This window comes from Rhynchophorus ferrugineus, unplaced genomic scaffold (assembly GCF_030347505.1).
Source record: "Rhynchophorus ferrugineus isolate W39M unplaced genomic scaffold, kcgeb_rfMv2 rfM2, whole genome shotgun sequence".
NCBI classification, from domain to species: Eukaryota; Metazoa; Arthropoda; class Insecta; order Coleoptera; family Curculionidae; genus Rhynchophorus; species Rhynchophorus ferrugineus.
The window spans coordinates 12,948,225-12,969,354 of NW_027472581.1; the positions used below are offsets into that span (position 1 = coordinate 12,948,225).

Here is a 21,130-nt window from a genome sequence, read left to right on the forward strand (position 1 = left end):
TTTTTTTACATATAAATCCCATAACATAAAGAGAATTACTCAGAAGACAGTTGATAAAACAGACACAGATTCACCTTTTTTAAGTAAAGTAAATAAATTAAATTAATACATTCAACGAAATGGAATTCAAAATATATATATATAGGAGATTTAAACAAAATTATTTTGTATATACCACATTTAGATATTAATTAATTCACAGTATTGTTCTTTATATGTATTTTGTACAAAATTCTTTGACTTATTATATTTCGTTTTTAATATGAAATGAATTCACGAAATTTCTCTTGGATTGGACGAAAATATCTCCGAGCATCGGGGATACAGAAACCCACGTCTGCGGAAGAATCGATAAAAATTAATTTAGCATTTCCATTTTCGGTGCTTTGAAATCGGATGTTTTTGATTATGATTTTATGTTTGCCTTTTCGACGGCTACTTGAAAACATGCTCGTTAGGTCCATCTAATTGCTTATGTTTATGTTTCGCCAGTCTTATTTATTGTTGTTATCATTTTTCCTGGCTGACAAAAACATGTCATTGAAAGAAAAATATTATGCTCGGTTTTATTTTGGATCGTATTGTTCGAAATTTTAATTAATGTCTGTTTTTTACTTTGTTCGAACGCCCTTTTTGATAACATTTTAATGCTATGTTCTTGTTTTTTATCCAGGCTACTTGATTTTATATTTGAATAAATATGGGGTGTTGAATGAAGCGAAAAAAATATAGATGTAATCGCTACATGTAAAGACCAAATGCTAGAACAATATTCATATTGCTGTCCATTAAGGCAATTTTGAAGTATATTTGAAAGAAATCAAGAAAATGGTAGCTGAAAAAAACGAAAGCTACCAAAAAATAACAAATAGAACGCCTGAAAATAAAAACATTTGAAATTTAACCCAAAGTTTGAAAAGGGAAATACTGGAAATTAGAAACAATTCTATAAATTATCCGGAAAATTTAAAAAATGACAAGCAAATGAATTATTCGCTCTGGAATGCCATCCAAAACGATCATGTCTATGCAGCCTAACTACCAGAAACCTACGTGGAAATTGGACACGCAGCAATCAAGTAGAAGTGGAGGTATTTGCTGGCAATCTAGAAAAAGCTTTCAAACCAAACGAAACTGATATTGATTGATCTATGCCCTATAGAATGTGAAAACTCGACGATTCAATTAGTCACGAACAAAGTATACAGAGTTAGTAAACTTCACATTAATTCAAAGAAATCGCCAGGCTATGACTTAGTAACAGGGCAATTGCTGTAAAAACTATAAAGAAAAAGAATTATTAAAGTCACCAACATGATCAATGCAGCATTTCAACTAAAACATGTCCCAAACATTTGGAAGATGGCTGAAATTATGATGATCCCAAAAGCTCAAAAGTAACCAAAGGAAATAAAAGCCTATAGATCTATCTCACTGCTGCCAATAATATCTAAGGTATCTGAAAACCTAAAAAAACTTATCTAAGGTATTCGACAATTGACCAGGTGCATAGAATGATGGATATAATTGAAAAATCCCATTAAGGCACAAAGGCATGTTCAGCTATATTCTTAGATGGAGCACAAGCCTAAGCAAGTAACAATATAAAAAATTGGACACATAAACATAAACATAAACATTATTACACCAGAGACGATAAGATAGGGTCGATGGGTCCTTTTGGATATATATGGAAATTTAAGTTATTGTAAAGACAAATTGTAGCTTAGTCGGCAACGACCAATAACAACGTAATAAGTAAACTAAAATATATATATATATATATATATATATATATATATATATATATATATATATATATCCTTTTGTGTGTTAATTAACAATTCCAGAAAAAAATCTAGCACAGCAAAAATAACTAACAATATATTAGAAGCATTAATAAAAATGAATAGCAATTTACAAATTGCTTGTAACAATACGTTCGAGAATTTGAAAAATTATGACAGTACACCGTCCAAAACCAATAACGTTAATTTATCAAATGGCGTCTGACACCTTTTCCATTCCTCAGGCGCCCAATCGGCGATATTAATCACCGACTAGGCAAGAGGAAGAAACAATTTCGGTAGCATCGGTCCCCGAAATCGTGGAATAAACTCATAATTTATCTTCTGTCAGGTGGATCCGCTGATAGGTTCGATGGGGAATTGACAGAGTTTTTTTCCCTCTCGGGCTACGGGATTTGTTTTGTTTCGCATTTGTTCCGGTGATGAATGTCATCCTGTCAACGTCTGGATGGCGAACAAACAACTTTGTTATCTAATGAAATCTTCACGTGTATTGTATAATGCTTCTGTATATTTTTTGTTTAATTTTTTCTGTATGTTATTTTAGATGTATGCTTTAATATATTCGGTGTTCTAAATCGTGAATAATGTTTCCAAAGTTACAAAATTTATCTATTAAGGGAAATAATTATTACTAGTGATCGCACTGTGATCAAAATGCGACCACAATTTATCAAGTTAATCATGTTTTTTCGTAATATAATAAAGGGAATAATCTAAAAATAATAATTTTACTGAAATTGGTTTTTACGGTATTTTAAATATCATTCAACACTGAGACCCCTTATTTAAATGGCATTTAATTAAACCTAAATTTCTATTATATTTCAATAATCAACAAGGTATTGATAAGTTTAAATTACACCACTGAATATTATATATAACAAAGTGTAATAATAAGATTATTATTGATTTATTAAAATCAAAGCCTTAAAACAACGTCTGCCGTTTTATAACCCGTTATTATAATATTTTGAAAAATTTTGCAGACCCTTGACAAATGAAGGATTTTTGCAGTCTCATTCGGTTACATGTTTGAACTCGTTAAACAGCATTTTATCTCTTTTTAAATAGTATAAAATGAGAAGGATAATATTGTCTAACTGTAAAAGGAATTTGCAACTTTCGACAGACACATACTGATCACGTGTGTCTCTACTGTTTTGAATAGACTATATATCCGTTGAACTTTTTGAATTGCTAGTGATTGCTTCATATGCTGACCGGCAGTTGTCTTGTCAGGTCTCATAATGATATTATGGCTTACGAATTCTTAAAATATAGATTAGATTGTTTAACATCTATATTATAGATTCGACAAAGGAACTTAGTTGTGCAGCAAGCTCATGGTGAAATATTTCTTTCTCTTGCTACTAAGTATGTCATATTATAAACTTGACATATTAATTTACTTTCACTGCAAAATTTAAGTCGTTTAATTAATTTATCCTATTTGTAACAACTGAAACTAAACCTACCTTTGACTTTCCATACTTGTAATGCTATGAAAACCCTGAACTGTTAAACTAAAAGACCTTCTTTTTTATGTAAAAAGGAACGTCGCAATATAACTTTAAAAAAGCCATATCAAGCGCTTTAATGGTTAAACAAATAAATGTCCAACATTAAATCATAACAATGCCGTTCATCGCCATTTCTTATATTGTTCTAAATAGTAAATACTCTATTATTATTTTTTGTTTCAAGACAAAATATAAAAGTTAATATCAGAAAGTCAGAATAAGGCAAATAACCTAACGGTAAATTTGGCAACATTGTCTTTCGGCATTTTGATGATGTTTACTGCATACTAGACTTTCCTGAACCTCTGCAAATATTTCTAAACCAAAATTAACCAAATCGGTATAGCCGTTCTCGAATTTTAACGACATTGCGACGAAACTTCTATCTAAATAAATATCTAAATCTAATTACTTCTTTAAGAGCTATCACTCTACAGTAAAATTAAATTTCGGAAAATTAAATAAAAAATACAATCCGAGAAACCACCGCAATTATATTCCGGACAATTGAGTAAATAAAATCTAACGTTTATTTATGCGAACAAACTAAGCCGGACCGAGGCACTCTATTATTTAACGAAAACATAATCTACTGTCGGAGAATCGGCGAACGGGCTTCCATTAAGAGCATTTAAATTCCAAATATTTGGTTTCGGGCGAAAAATCCGGGAAAACTCCGGGGCCAATATTGCCGAGCATTCGCTTTCGCGTTATTGCGGGCCCCGGATTTCCAGATTAGGAAAATTTTCGGAGGCGAAATAAGAGAAAGGACGACGAAAGACCCCCCGCCGCCTCGGGAAGAAATAATACGGAACGAAAGGGAAATATTTTACGGAGTTAAATTGATATTTACTCTGGCCCGGGAGTCGTTTAACCGCGTTTGTTGTGGTATTTATTGACAATTTTCAGTTTTCGGGTCCATTGTGGATATTTTCGTTTTGTTTTAACGGTAACCGGCCGACTTTTTATGCAGATTATGATATAAAATCGGCGAGCTCTTTAATTTGAATAATTGAGCCCGGTTTTAGTGTTCATATCTTTCACTTATTATCGAGATTCAACTTTACAATCCTATTTTCTTACTTCTTCTCCAGTGGAGGTTGCCATGAAAATTAACAACAGTCTTAATCTTAAAAAGGCTTCTAGAATTGATGATATTTCAGCTGGGTTATTGAAAAAGCTACCACGAAATACAATCATCATGTTAGTATATGAGAAAAGTGACGCGTACATTCGATAAATATATATAATATAAAGTACGTATACTGATGTAATATTGTGTTGGTTACAGGAAAAGTGAGAAATGAATAAATAGATCCATGTTACTACCTACTATATTTGACATCAATTTTATCCAATTTCAGCTATTTTTTTAATGCTTGACTAAGTTATTATTGGTGAGAAAAAAACTCTTTTCGAAAAGTTTTTGAAACTTTTGTTTCCACTAATTATCCTAGGACATTATAAAATTCTAATAATCATATTTTTTATTGTCAAAAACATTACAAAGAGTAATATAAACAATGTCGTTAAATCAGTCTACTTCCATATTATTTCGTTCAATCAAAATATAATACATAACACATTTTTCGCAATAAGCTTCACAAGCTTCATTTTCAAGCATTTCACAAGCTTCAAATTAAACAGAAACTTAAATTGTGACTTGAGTGTGAAGTATGTTCCGGAATATTTTAATTTTTTTATTATTTCAAATAATAATGCTTAAAAAATCTGACAAATTAGCAGAACAAGTCTGGCCTTATGTTAGATGCCAATATCGCTGCTGATAAAAATATCAGATTTTCAATTTACATTTCGAAATCACCACTCTACGATCAATTATGTGCATAGCGTAACAGCGTGTACTCAAAATTTGAAGAAAAAAATACTGCTCTGCTATTGCTGCTGATGCTATTCTTGGACGTCTCACAATATATTGAGCGGGAATGGTATTTGGAACTGATCCATAAGATGAACAAAGTTTTACCGCTCCGCTATTATCAATTGCAATTACCATAATTTATCCAAATAAGTTGTAGTAATAAATATAGATTTATTTACAATAGAAGTTTATCATAATATTAGTATGACCCATTCAACGAAGGCTCTTGAAGAGTTGAAGTACTCTTGTCACTAAAAAAGCTTCCGCCACAGTTGAAATATAATCATCATTTGATGATTAATAAGAAATAGTTTACTCAGTTATATGGGACGTAGTACGAGCTTTCGATAAAGTCTGGCAAAAGAGACTCAACTATAAACTCCATAAAATGTTACCGAAGCAATACGTTGAACTCTTTAAACTACTACGTCTCAGCCAAGATATATAGAGTTGAGCAAAAGAACCTTACTCAATAATGAAAGAAACTACGACAGATGTACTGCAAGGCAGTGTTTTGGATCCTGTTTTTTACCTACACTATATATGTTATATATCATAAATAGTAAATGTTACCATGGCTACATTTGCTGACGACATTGGGATACTTGCTATTAGAGCCAATAGCCAAGAAGCAACCAGAAAATTATAGTACACAACCAATCACGTAATTAAGTGGACCCAGACATGTAGAATAATAATCAGCGCATATTAAAAACACCTACATCCAAATTGTTCATATATCAATGAATGTTAATAAAACTAGTACCCCTTAGAGTAAAAATATCTTGGAATGAGTCTTGACGCAAAACTTCTTTGGGAGGTATATATCAAAAAGAAAAAACTCGAATTAAAATTCAAAAAAAAATGTATTGATTATTTCGAAGAAAATAGAAATTATCCTTAGTTAATAAATTGCTGCAGATACCAAAATCTATATCGACCTAAATACAGTTATTTCTGCAAGAAAGATTATCAACAAAATTCAACACATATCTTCGGATGATTCCAACTGTCACAGAGAAAATTAAGACACAAGCTTGTTATCTTGGGTAGTTTTATAGTTAAGTGCACTAAACGGCAAAAACACTAACAAGTGCTACTAACTTTTATTCTTTTAGAGACTTCCCAGATACGTACCTAATTTTGAAACTATACACAACAACGATTAGTAATATTAAATTAATAACAAGTTGTAATGGTATATAAGGATTTATTGAGGACAAATTTGTCATAATGTGAACATGGCCCGTCCAACGAAAACTCTCGATGAAGATCCATACTTTAAATATTAAAACCTACACTTTTTAATAGGATAAGTATAGTGCAGCATTTAAATGCGTATTTTTTTTGATTGAGAAATACTCTTGTCACCAAAGAATTTCTGCCACACTCACACATATAATCTGGAAACACGTTATAACCTAAACCGCATTAAAATAATTATATCAAACATGTAAATAAACTCAGACAGAGTTCTTCAACTAAAAATACTATTTTTGATTCAGAAAAATCAGAAACATACCAAATCAACTTTACTCAACAACAGCCAAATATATATGGGAGCATCCATCCTGTATCAGAACAATTAGCGAAAACAACAATCTGAATTGATCTTTGTAAACAGTATGGTATTATTCAGGAGGCAAAAGGTTTTTACAGAATTATGGAATTCCCAACACTGAAAAAATACTCCAGCCCAGCTGTTAGCTGGACCTATAAAACCCCAACTTACTATTCCGAAATAATTTTATTAATTTATTTATTTTATTTTTACTCCCTGAACTTGGCCATTAAGGTCATAAAAGTAACAATCCCGTTAGTTTCTATCACTTTAAATATCAAAGTAATTTATTTATTTTCATAGACAAAAACACATTGAAATAAAGAACTTTCAGTTCTATCAATCATTGGACAGTTTATTTACATAAAATTAGCACTAAATCACACAAGAATAAGAAATGGAAGCAATATGCTCTTTATTTAAAACTATAGGCATTTTGGATTCATTTTTTTTTTAAACCAAGACATTCTCTTTTGTAATAAAAAAAATGTTGAATCAGATAACGGAAATAAATGGGAAAAATCTCTATTTGGTTGGCAATTTTCATTGAAATAAAATGCAAATCTGATCCCATAAAACACAAATGACAAAAGCATTTTATACAAATCCTATCGTATTTTTGAATCTATGTATTTCTGAAAATACTCACAAGTTTTGTATAATAATTTATACAAAAAAACATCATTTTATATTTATCAGAGATTTCATTACACATTATACATTAACATAGATGTTAAAACATTTTTATATGTAGTAAAATACACTATTACTTTTGCAGTTCCGTGACCATCAGATCGATATCTTTCTACCTGTTTATTTTCCAAATATTAACGAAACCTTTATGTATCATAAACACGCAACGAATCGTCTGAGGAATATTCAATTTCGGGATCCCTTTACTGTAACACACCTCAAATAAAACAAAAATCCTTTGAACCGCCATTTTGGAAACATTAAAATTGAAATAAAGGAAACCAGACGTAGTCAATCAGATATATACGATCAAATTTCAGGCACGTGCAAAGCATTCACATATTTTTTCTCTAATATAATCAGATATTTGTTTGTAATATTATTACCGAGCTGATGTGAAGGAAAATCAGAAGTCGTTCAGTGGAAATGTCATTCAGTTTGCTTTTTGAGCAGCAACTATTGCATATATAACATCGTAGAAACATTGCGGACAGTTGCTTCTATGGTATAATTGTTAAAGCATTTAACTCCTAATCGAAGGTCGCGGGTTCGATTCCCGCCATGGCCAATAACTTTTTGTTATTCTAATTTAGTTAGAACATTTGTCAAATCACCTAGGCTAGGTAGCGGACCCTTCTTTATCCCTAATTTGCCCCAGACCGGCTGCACCTTTACATGGCCTACCCATTGTAATATTAAATAAAATAACTACGTAATTTATTGAGTAAATATCCCACACTAAAAAGAGAAAAATAAGATATTTTTAACAAAAAATTGAACCTACTTCAAAAAATAAATAAGGAACTCACTAAAAGATAAAAGCAATCAAACTTAGATTTTTAATACAATAAAAAAACATTTTAAAATAAAATATGTACATAATAATCATGGTAATAACTAAATATAAGTAAACAAGTATCTTATTTAACGTATCTACTGCACGTATTTTATATTCTACTAGATACACAAAATTTAGCTTATTATTTCTCAAATATTCATTGAAAAACCTGGCTAATATTAAAATATGCAGAATTTTTGATATTGTTCAATAGATAGTCCACAAAACCACAACTATTGGGCAATTTTCAAAGTTCATAATAATGGCAGATTACGCAAAAAGTGGTAATATTTTGTCCATAATGAATATTAAGAAAAATGACGTCTAAGTATGTCCAATAGATAACAATATATAATATAAAATACGCATACTGACACTATTATATTTGTAATATTGTGTTTGTTACAAGAAAAATATATTGAGAAATACATGAATATTACATAGTTTAATAAATAGTAATCAAATTTCATCAATTTTAATTCATGCTTTGTCTCATATTCTTCAACAACAAGATAAGTATCCATTGAAACAAGTTCGACTTTGTGTTATAATTAATTTTCAGTACACATCTCCAATTGATTTAAGTTTTTCGATTTTTATTCTACTTTTCACTAATTATCCTAATAAATTATAATTATTGTTTTCATTATTCAATAAAGACATTTTAAATAGTAATATAAACAATATAGTTATTAACTAAATTTCTCTATAAGTAAATTATTCCTCTGTAGACTTTGAAAATATAATGCTAAATAAAATATAAATGTTATTCATTCACTACCTCTCTTTAGATGTTTTTAAATTGTCTATTTGAAATAAATCAGTTACAGTCGATAATGATAACCAAAAAGGGTTATTTCGTTTTTGCTACAAGTTTCACATATTCGGTTGAACAATTACAGTGAATAAGAAAACTATTCATCAAACTCATAATTCACAATGAAAAAAACTTCATTATTTCTACCACTGACCTACAGCCCATATGTTCGGGTGTTCCACAGGGTAGTGTTCTCGGCCCATTTTTATATCTTATGTATACAGCTGACCTACAGACCTCACGAAACACTGCCGTTTCAACATATGCTGACGATACAGCGATTTTATCATCACACGAGGATCCAAAAAATCTCCAAATCACAGCCACAAAAAACCTCCAACTTCATCTTAACAAAGTCGAATTGTGGTTGAAAACGTGGTGTATCAAAGCAAGTGAGAGAAAATCTACCCATATGAGCCTCATTAAATTGAATAATCATGAACTTTCGCAAGCGGACAGCGTTAAATATCTAGGAATGCATTTTGATCGACGCCTGACTTAGAAAAAACATATAGTGACGAAACAAAAACAGCTTGGGCTTAAACTAAACCAAATGTATTGGTTGATAGGGCGTAAATCTAAATTATCATTAGATAACAAGGTTTTGCTGTATAGGTCAATACTTAGGCCCATCTGGACCTATGGTATTGAACTGTGAGGTACTACTAGCAAATCTAACATAAATATCCTCCAGAGGTTCCAGAATAAAGTGTTGCGAGTCATCGTCGATGCCCCATATTACGTGTCCAACAAACTGATTCAACGCGATATCCCCATAAAACCCATAACGAGTGTGATTCGAAATGCTAGTGCGGAGTATTCTAAAAGACTATTAGTGCATCCTAAAGCACTCGCCAAACAATAAAATGTGCGCGATGCCAGTGAAGTGCGTAGGCTCAAACGCAAACTACCATACGAACTGGTTAATAGACACATAGAGTGAAATTTAATAATTTCTAGAATAAGTTAGAATAGTCATTAGAATAGTTAAGATAGACTTTAAAATAAGTTAGAATAGTATCTAGAATAAGATTTAGATTGTAAATTATACAGCAGATCACTTACTGAAGTGATCTTCTACATGTTAGGATGGTTATATTATATAATAGAAATCAAACAATAATACTTATTGCCCACGGGCAGATTGTTGACTTTCCAAGAGATTAAATCTAACATAAATATCCTCCAGGCTCAAACGCAAACTACCATACGAACTGGTTAATAGACACATAGAGTGAAATTTAATAATTTCTAGAATAAGTTAGAATAGTTATTAGAATAGTTAGGATAGACTTTAAAATAAGTTAGAATAGTATCTAGAATAAGATTTAGATTATAAATTATACAGCAGATCACTTACTGAAGTGATCTTCTACATGTTAGGATGGTTATATTATATAATAGAAATCAAACAATAATACTTATTGCCCACGGGCAGATTGTTGACTTTCCAAGAGATTAAATCTAACATAAATATCCTCCAGGCTCAAACGCAAACTACCATACGAACTGGTTAATAGACACATAGAGTGAAATTTAATAATTTCTAGAATAAGTTAGAATAGTTATTAGAATAGTTAGGATAGACTTTAAAATAAGTTGGAATAGTATCTAGAATAAGATTTAGATTATAAATTGTACATCAGATCACTTACTGAAGTGATCTTCTACATGTTAGGATGGTTATATTATATAAAAAAAACAAACAATAATACTTATTGCCCACGGGCAGATTGTTGACGTTCCAAGAGATTAATTAAGAAACAATTACTTCTACGTTATTTCACTTTGAAATCTGATTATTTACGTAGTATATCTAAAAATATGATAGTAATGCCATTAGCGTTTTATATAAGGATATTTTTATGAAAGCATCTAAGATATACCTACGGGAATATACGATGAATCAATCACAGTAAAACATCAATCTCCGCTGATATAGGAAAACAAATATACAAACAGCTTAACAAACAAACAAACAATGATTTGTTAATACTATCTCTTTTGATCCTATTCTTAGTTAAGATCTAATCAATCAAAATACATTTACAATCCCTTTTTATTTTCTGCATTATCATTCCTAGCTAATTAATTGATATTTTTTGCGTGAACTGCTTAAAGAGACACCAAAATAAGAAATGAGTTTTTCAGTGAGGAGGTTTTAACGTTGTTGACATATCCTTTATTTTTACTCATTGTATAACGATTCGTGAGCTGATTTAATTTTAATTTTATTTAATTAATTATACTACTTAACAAATTAAGTAAATATAATTAGGTGCTTCCTAGTATTTTAATGAGCTATATCTATTGGTAAAAATGCAAAGTACCGATGTAAACAACTATTCTACAAACAAATTATATGGTTTATACATTTATTTACCTAAAATAACAGTTTTATATTTATTTAGTATTATTAAGTTATATATTTTATACCGATTTTAATCATGAACTACTTGACAATCATTACTTTTGTTGTCTGATTTGAAAGAATCTGCTGCCGAAGCCCATCAAACTCTTTTAGAAATACATGGTGATGCCACTCGATCATACTTGAAGTATCCGTTTTGGTTTCAAAGACTTCCCCAACATAAATTGAACGGCCTAGATATCCAAATAAGTTCGAATACAATGAATCAGACAATAACCCATCTCATATAATCAAAGAACTTTCGAACACTTTAGACAATCAATTTTTTTCCAGGTGGTTACTTGTATCTGGATAAATCCGAAAGGAGAGAAAATGGCTACCAGGACAGTTGAATGAAAAACCCAGACAAAATAACAGGTCAATTGAAAAGACCCTGGTCTACCATAGTAATACACATTTTTTTTTCAAAATTATTTTTTTTTATTCAACATAATTCCCTTCAAGTGTGATACACTGAATATAGCGACCCTCCAGCTTTTCGATACCATTTCTGTAATACGATTTGTCGTTTGCTTCAAAATAGGCATCAGTTTCGGCGATCACCTCTTCATTCGACGAAAATTTACGTTGGGGGCTAGATCTGGAGAATACGGTGGATGAGGAAGCAATTCGATGCCCAATTCATGGTTTTGCCATCGTTTTCACTGACTTGTGACATGGTGCATTGTCTTGGTGAAGCAGCACTTTTCTTTTCTCCAAATGCGCCGGTTTTTCGGCGATTTCGTCCGTCAAACGGCCCAATTTTTTTTTTTTTTTTTTATTACTCTTCGTGAGTCCACAATCTGCCCTATTGGCAATAAGTATTTCTTCTGTTTATATTATATATACATGGCATGTAGAAAATCACTTCAATAAGCAATCTTCTGTATAAAATATTATCTTAATTAATTAGACTTATTCTAATGCTTATTCTAAACTCTACATATGTCCAGTAATCAGATCAGGTGGTGTTAAACGTTTTAGTCTACGCACTTCACTATCACGTCGCATATTTAGCTGATTAGCGAGTACATTGGGATGCACTGACACTCTTTCGAAGTACTTCACACATACACGTTGGATTACACTCGTTATAGGTTCTAGAGGAATATCGCGTTGTATCACTTTATTTGAAATATAGTACGGAGCATCAACAATGGCACGCAACACCTTATTTTGGAACCGTTGAATGATGGATATATTAGATTTGCTAGCGGTACCCCATAGTTGAATTCCATATGTCCAAATGGGCCTGAGTATAGACTCATACAGCAATACCTTGTTATCTAATGATAACTTGGATTTGCGCCCAATGAGCCAATACATTTGATATAATTTTAGTCCTAGTTGTTTCCGTTTAGAGAGTATGTGCTTCTTCCAGGTTAGGCGTCGATCTAAATGCATACCAAGATATTTAACATGCTCTGCTTGGGGGAGTTGACGATGATTGATATTTACTGGTGGACATGTTCTTCTACGCAGGGTAAACGTTATATGCGTGGATTTTGATTCATTGGCTTTAATGCGCCATGTCTTCAACCATAATTGTATTTGATCCAGGTGGGTTTGTAGGTTTATTGATGCTGTGACTGGATCTTCATGGGATGCTAAGATTGCTGTATCGTCTGCATATGTTGCCACAGTAGTTATTTTTGTGGTGGGCAGATCAGCCGTATACAGAAGATACAGTACTGGACCCAGTACACTACCTTGCGGAACTCCTGAATATATGGGATTTAATTCGGTATGTTCATCGCCTTGATTTACAATAAAATGTCTGTCAGTGAGATACGATTTTAATAGCTGATAGTCCGGATGAGGGAGAAGTTTCTTTAGTTTAACCTGCAAGCCCGTATGCCATACTTTGTCAAAAGCCTGGGATATGTCTAGGAAAGCAGCCGAACAATATCTTTTGGCATTTAGGTCAGCGTTTATTTGGTTTACAAGTCTATGCACTTGTTCTATAGTCCCATGCTTATTGCGAAAGCCAAACTGATGTTCTGGAATAATTTTTCTTTTTTCTATTATATAGTTTAATTTTTTTATGTATAATTTCTCGAAAACTTTCGAGATTATTGGTAATAAACTTATAGGTCGGTAGGAGGTCACATCTTCTGGTATTTTTCCTGGTTTAAGTATCATTAATATTTTAGCTACTTTCCAGATACTAGGGAAATAATTAATTCGTAGCATAGCATTAAATATATATGTTAATAGTTTTATAGCCTTTTCTGATAGTTCTTTTAAAATTTTGCCAGTAATTAAGTCATAACCAGGAGCTTTTTTAATATTAATCTCTCTCATTATTGTATGTTTAACTTTTTTGACCGTTAATTTCTCGTGCGGTAAATCCATTTGAAATGGCGAATCTAGAAAGCTAGTAATTTTATTTTCGTCATCTTTATGTAGCTGAGACTGGAAAGGTTTAAAAACATTTTTTAAGTGTTTTGAGAAAATGTCGGCCTTCTCTTGATTGCTTCTCGCCCAATTATTTTCGCTTGTTTTAATAGGTGGGTTATGCTGCTGGGATCTCCTAAGCTTTTTTGTTGCTTTCCACAACGAATAGTCTGTAGCCTCAGTTGATGTCAAGTTTTCTAGGTATTCTTGAATGCCTTGGTTTTGTTCAATTTGAATTAGATCTCTCAGCTCTTTTATGGCTCTATTAAATTTTCTTTTATTCTCTTCAGTCCTTTGCTGTTGCCAATTTCGTCGTAACTTTCTTTTTTCTGCTATCTTTTTCTGTATTGTACATGATATATGTGTATTTTTTCTTGGAAATGTTTCAATGTTGGGAGTCGCGGAATATGCTGCCTCCTGTATATTTTTTGTAAGATTTATTGCTGCTATTTCTATATCCATTTCAGTTTGTAACGGTAAGTTTAGAGAGATATTTTGGTCTAAGTTTTCTCTAAATGAGGGCCAGTTAGTTCTATTATTGCACAGAGAAGGGGGTTTATCTTTGATGGTAATTTTTGAAGAAATTGTTACTATTATTGGTGAATGATCAGAAGACAGGTCGAAACATGATTCTGCCTGACACTTTTTTGGATCAATATTTTTTGTAATACAGAAATCTATTGTATCTGGTTTTTTATTTCTGTCTGAAGGCCAATATGTTGGTTCACCAGTAGAGATATGTTGTAAGTTATCTTTCCTTATGGCTTTGAGCAGTTCTCTACCTTTTGAGGTTATTATTCTTGAGCCCCACATTAAATGTTTTGCATTATAATCTCCTCCTGCTATAAATCTATTACCTAGCGTACTGAAGAATTCTTGAAATTGTTCTGCCTTGTTGTTATGTTTGGGTGGGCAATAAATCGCAGAAATTGTTAATGGTCCATGGGCTTCCTCTATGGTTATACTGGTGGCTTGCAGGTAGTCTTTGCGGAATTTTTCTTTTTCGAAATGCTTTATATCATCTCGAATTATTATGGCTGTACCTCCATGTGCTTTATCATCAAGGTGATTTGTATGATAAATCTTATATTTAGGAACTTTCAGATAATTCTTGTCCGTAAAGTGTGTTTCGGAAACCATCATAATGTCAATATTTTGTTCATTTACGAACATTTTTAGTTCCCTGGCGTGTTGTTGAAGCCCATTGGCATTCCAGACGGCGATTTTGTAGCTATTGGTTTCAGGCATTAGGCAAGTTTGCTTACGACGGTTGTGAGTAGACCAAGCATCGTACTCATTTGATCCATTAGTTTGGCCATCATATTTTCTAATCTTGAGATGTTGCTAGTTTCAGTAGGTTGAGATATTGTCTCTCGTTTTTGTGCTGAACCATTTTCAACTATTTGGGCATAAGTTATGTCTGGTTGACTTGTTCTGGTGGGTAGTGGTAGATTAGTAGTAGTGGATTGTTTTTGTTGATGCCTTTTTTCCCTTAAGGCAGGATAGAGTTTCTGCTGTATTTGCTTGTGAACTGCGCAACCCTTGTAGTTCGCTGGATGATTTCCGTTACAGTTAACACATTTCACTTTTTCATCGCGAACTTTACGAGTACAATCTCCTGTCTTATGTTCTCCTGCACATTTTACGCATCTATATGATTTGCGACAGTAAGTCTTTGTGTGCCCGTGCGCTTGACATCTTGTGCATTGTGGTATAATTCTTTTTATATGTGGTGGTTCGCATTTAATAATATTATTTTCCAATTTGGTGATTTCATACACCGCCTTATTATTTCCATTAGGTTTTATGTCTATATAAAACATAGGCAGAGGTTTTTTTGTCGTGTGATGTCGTATATTGTGAATATTTACGACCTCGTGGCCTTTTTCAGCTAGTGCTACCTTGATGGTGTTAAAGTCCGTCCCGTGATGTAATCCTTTTAATACGAATTTAAATGTTCTCTCGGATTTTGGCCTGAATGTATGGTATTGGGTGTTTCTTTCATCTAATTCTTTTATAAGAACTTTAAAGTGATCCGCTTCGAACAATTGGATTTTAATTGTTTCATAGCTCACTGTTTTAATTGTGTAGTTCGTAGTAATGGTTTTCAATAAGTCATGGATGTTTTTTATTATTCCTACCTTATAGACTGTTATTGGTGGTGGTTTGGGAACAACTTTTTCAGGGCTTGGTTGTATGTTCTCTTCAATTTCTTCCGACAGGTTGCTAAAACTGTTTTTTGTCTCTATCGGTTTCTGCAACCAATAGTCACTGATTCTTGTTTGTTTCCTCGCGATTTCTTCTTCTGGACTTCTCAATCGTTTTTTATTAATGACTGTAGTCCATTCTGATGGTGGAGTTTGCGTTATTGCTGTTTGTTCTAATCTTATATCAAAGTGTGCAGGTGATTTGGTTGAATCGCTGTGGTTTGCCATTTTTTAATATTTTAATATTTTATTTTATTTACTTCCAGATGATAAAAAAAATAAAATAAATACATTGTTTATTTCACGCACTTCATTTTTCACTTACGTTATTTTAGCACTAGTTTTTTACTATAAATACTATAAATTAATTTCAAAAGGACTGTTGTAAAATAAGATGAAATAATTTTAAACACTAATAAAAATGAGATGCAGTCCTTTTGTCTGGTCACGTAAACACGTATTCACTACACTTTAGGTCCACTGAGAGACGTATAGCCGCATCTGTTATGCGTTTTTAACACTCAATTAAATAACCGTAATAAAATACTGGGTTTTTTTAAAGAACGGTATCTTTTTATAGCTTGGACCGTATTGAAAATACGTCTTCACCCTACGAAGGTTGGAACTGAACTGAAACGGCCCAATAACGCTAAGTAATAGTCGCTATTCACGGTTCTTTCTTTTTCAAGGTAGTCAATGAAAATTATTCCATGCGCATCCCAAAATACAGATACCATAACCTTGCCAGCCGACTGTTGCGTTTTCTTACGCTTTAGACTGGGTCCATCATGTGCAGTTCACTCGAATGACTGTCGATTAGACTTTGGGGTGAAATGATGGAGCCATGTTTCATCCATTGTCACATCTCGATGCTAACTCGGGTTTATTACGCTTGATCATCTTCAAACACTGCTCCGAATCAACTCGTCGTTGTTTTTGGTCAAAAGTGAGCTCGCGCGGCACCCACTTTGCACAGAGGTTTCTCGTACCCAAATATCTTTAGAGTGTCTGCTATTTCGTTCAATTTCAATTTACGGCCATTCAAAATCATTTTGTGGATTTTTTTAATGTTTTCGTCGGTAACAATCTCTTTTGGGCGTCCACTGCGTTCAGCGTCTTCGGTGCTCATTTCACCACGTCTAAACTTAGCATATCAATTCTTAATGGTTGATTTTCCTGAGGCAGTGTTCGGAAACTCCGCATCAAGCCAAGTTTTTGTTTCAACTGTATTTTTTCCATTCAAAAAGCAATATTTTAAAATTGAAATTCTTTTTTATCCATTTTTTGACAATAACAAAATTTGCTTCACTCAAAATGCTATAATTCACAAACTTAATGATCCGACAGTTGTTAAATTTATACAGGCATCTTTTGAAGGTTAGCGCTAACTAAAAAACATATGGATTTAATTCTAGTAGCACCTTCTATGTGTCAGACCGGGGATTTTTCAATTGACCTGTTACACGACTGAAACAGTAAATAGTAAACAGTAATAAAATCAGTCGGACCGAAAATGGCGACTGAAAACAGTTGACTGAAACAGTCATTGGTAAAAAGTAGTAAAATAAGTCGAACCAAAAATAGCGACTGAAACAGTCTAGTAAAATGTAATCAATTACTAAACAGTCGATAGTCAATTTCAGTCGATAGTTTCCAACGCTAATCCAACCAAAAACAGCGACTAGTCGATAGTAAAAAGTAGTCAATTACTAAACAGTCGATAGTCAATTTCAGTCGATAGTTTCCAACGTTAGTCAAACCGAAAATAGTGACTGAAATAGTCGATAGTGAAGAGTAGTCAATTACTAAACAGTCGATAGTCAATTTCAGTCGATATTTTCCAACTCTAACATTAACCATAACTCGGGGCATTAAGATAAACGGGGACACTCGCGAAATATATAGAGCTCGTACGTAATATCAGAGTGGTAAAATTATTTTTCCAACGTTTACTTTCCGCGGCTGTTATTCTACTCCCGTTGTCGTCGTGTATATTTCAACTGAAATATTTCCCCTTTATGTCTAGCGTCGAGCCGTCGACGGTATCTCCCGAAAACGCGTAATATTTCTCGACGAACCATCCTCGTAAACGTCGCTGACAAAAGTCCTCGCGCCCGTTTTTGCGTCTTAATATTTTTAAACGCACCCCCGCCGTCTCCCTCTCCTCTCTCCTCTCCACCCGCCCGCCGACGTCAAAGTTTCGGCGTAACGGTCCTTTCGGTTCTTAAGGGGCTGCGGCATTGTCCTTAATAAGTCCAGGGCCTTTCTGGCACCGAGTCTTATATTACGCCACTTGTCATTACGGCTCTCCCGACTTCTCGTTTCATCGTCCTCGTGACGTCGTCGTTAAATATATCAAAGGAAATTCCGGGAGAGTTCTGCGCCCGTGATGTTGGGAATTTTTAATGGCGGCCGTTGAAATTAGCAGTATCCGCGCGACCTTGGTAGAGTTCTGCGAGTTTATCGCGGGATAACGTTCGGTTAGTAATTGTGAACTTTCGGTACAAATCACCGGCGCCGTATTTCTGTTCGAATAAAAAAGGTTGAGTTTCAAGCGCGACAAAGGGACAAAGAACGAAAGTTTTCACGTGTTTTTAATGATTTTTTTCATAAATAAAATATTTTTAACAAAAATATTGAACCGGCCTCGAAAAATAAACAAGGGACTCCAAGGACAAAAAGTATGTACATAATAATCGTTGTTATAAATAAATAAAAAACACTTTTTGATGACCTTTTTGTTTGATTTTAAGCACTATCCTCTACAGTTTCCCATACGGTAGAACCCGTAGAAACATCGCAGGCAACTGCTTCTATAGTGTAGTGATTAGATCGTTCAGCTGACATAGTGGTGGTCGCAGGTTCGACTCACGGCGGGGGCAACAGCTTTTTTTTTGTTGTTCTGGTTTGGTAGAACATTTGTCAAATTATCTAGGCTAGGTAGCGGACCACGTTGCCTGAAGATTTCCTTATTTTCAATCATTGTTTCTTTATTCTTATTTTTCTCCATAGGGACTGCACCTTTACTTGGCCTACCCATTGTAATATTAAACAAAATAACTGCGTAATTTATTGAGTAAATTATCTATCAGTAAAAAGATAAAAATAAAATATTTTAACAAAAAAATTGAACCGACATATATACCGAATATACCGAGCCGAAAAAACAAAACAGAATGGTGATATAATTTTATAACATATACATAAACTGAAATTACGAACAAATAAATCTAATTTGTTACTCGTACCGACTACAAAGCTACGAATTAATAGTAGTTAAAATAATATTGTAAATAAATAAATAGGTTTAGGTAGGTATTAAGCTAAATTGTGTGTATATAGTAGAACATAAACGTGTAACATAGTAGATAGGTTAAATAAGGTTTTTGATTTTTTTGTTATTTTTGGTATTACAACGATTATTATGAATATGTTATATTTTGAAACGTTTTTTTGTGTGTTAAAAATCTAAAATTGATTATTTCTTCTTTCAATCAAGAATTAGTTCATTTTTTTTGTTAAAAATATTTTATATTACAAGTATTGTAGAGACTATATTACTTCTTGTAAATCTTGATGACAGCAATCTTCATACGTCTTACTAGGTATTTGTTTCCTTTCGATGACTTTGTGTTATAGTAAGAAGATAGTTTGTTATCTGTTTATATTGTGTTTTGATGTATTGTTCTTGATATTTTTTCAATTCTTCTCAATGTCTTCAATATTTGTTGGATATTCACAGTAAGAATGGAGGCTTTTCCGATTTGACGAAGACATCGTTTCTTAATACTTCTACCTCGATCTATGCGCGTATCACCAGAAGGTGGATACCAAAAGACAAGAACAAACACCTCTATAATATGAATTTTTAAAGCGGGAGAAATTGGTCCAGTAGTTACACTCCTATTATCTCGACTCTACATATTTGTTAAAAGCTATAGTCTCATAAGTTTTAATTTCACGCATAATAAGTTGCTTTAAAGCTTATCAACATGGGCTAATTGATTAGACTATAATATAATAGACACCATAAAAAAGAAATGTAACTAAAAACTGTTACGATGTAACAAAAACATTAATCATTTAACTTAAATGAACGTAGATACAGCTCAAATCTTTAAGCGAATGTATCTCGAGATGTATCCAATGATCATTATTTAGCTCGTCTTATGAACGCGTCCATCTTCACGCTAACAAACTAAAACTTTTCACAATCGGAACGCTTAATTGGCACTATATAGCCCGATAACTCTCGGTTTTCCTTGGGAATTACGGCTCCGGGTTCCGGATTGATTCCCGGACGAATTGCGCCATAAACGCCATAATCCGACATAATAACCAGTCACTTAATAAGAATATAAACCATGCGGGGCGAATTTTCGAGAGGCAACTGACGTCAGCTGGCCTTAATGTCTCGAAAGGGCGAGAACGGAGGGTTTCGAGGACGGGGACTGAAGGACTTCGAGGCCCCGTTCGAAATCAATCTCCTTTCAGCCTTCGACGTTCGGTGACGGCATCTGACAAAGAAATATATTGGAGGAGATTTTATATATATATATATATATATAAGTATTTATTGTGTGCTGCCGGTGAATATGCTTCTTGCTTTCGTCTTTTAGGTATCATTAATGTCACCTTATTTCACGTTTTGTCAGTCAGCATAAGTTAATTTGATCTTTCTCTCATAAGAGATGAAAGAGAATAACAAAATAATATGTTAATATCGCTAAAACTTGTTTTGACAATATATTCGATGTAATAGCAGAAATATATTTCATATATAACATTAATTACAATAACTCACTCACTAACCTTTTTTAAATGGCATTTAATTAAATCTAATTTAATTATTTAAGTTTCAATATTCATAAATTCAGTAAATTACTGCAGCATTACAACAAGAGTATCATGAGCAAGATTATTTTCAGAAAGGCAACAACTTCAGAGCATCAAACATAAGTATGTATGATTTTGATTTACTTTTATGATATAAT

At 32.8% G+C, this 21,130-nt stretch overlaps 1 protein-coding gene across 12 annotated transcripts in view; it reads left to right on the forward strand.

Moving 5' to 3' along the window:
• Positions 1–21,130, forward strand: part of LOC143191823 (uncharacterized) — an 870,958-nt gene that overhangs the window by 769,150 nt on the left and 80,678 nt on the right. Inside the window, exon 1 of one of the 12 annotated variants that reach the window (XM_076397244.1) lies at positions 2,925–2,928. The exons of the other annotated variants lie outside the window; for them this stretch is intronic. The gene's annotated coding sequence lies outside the window, so the exon portion shown is untranslated. Of the gene's footprint in view, positions 1–2,924; positions 2,929–21,130 lie in introns of those variants that run through there. 12 annotated transcript variants of the gene reach the window in all.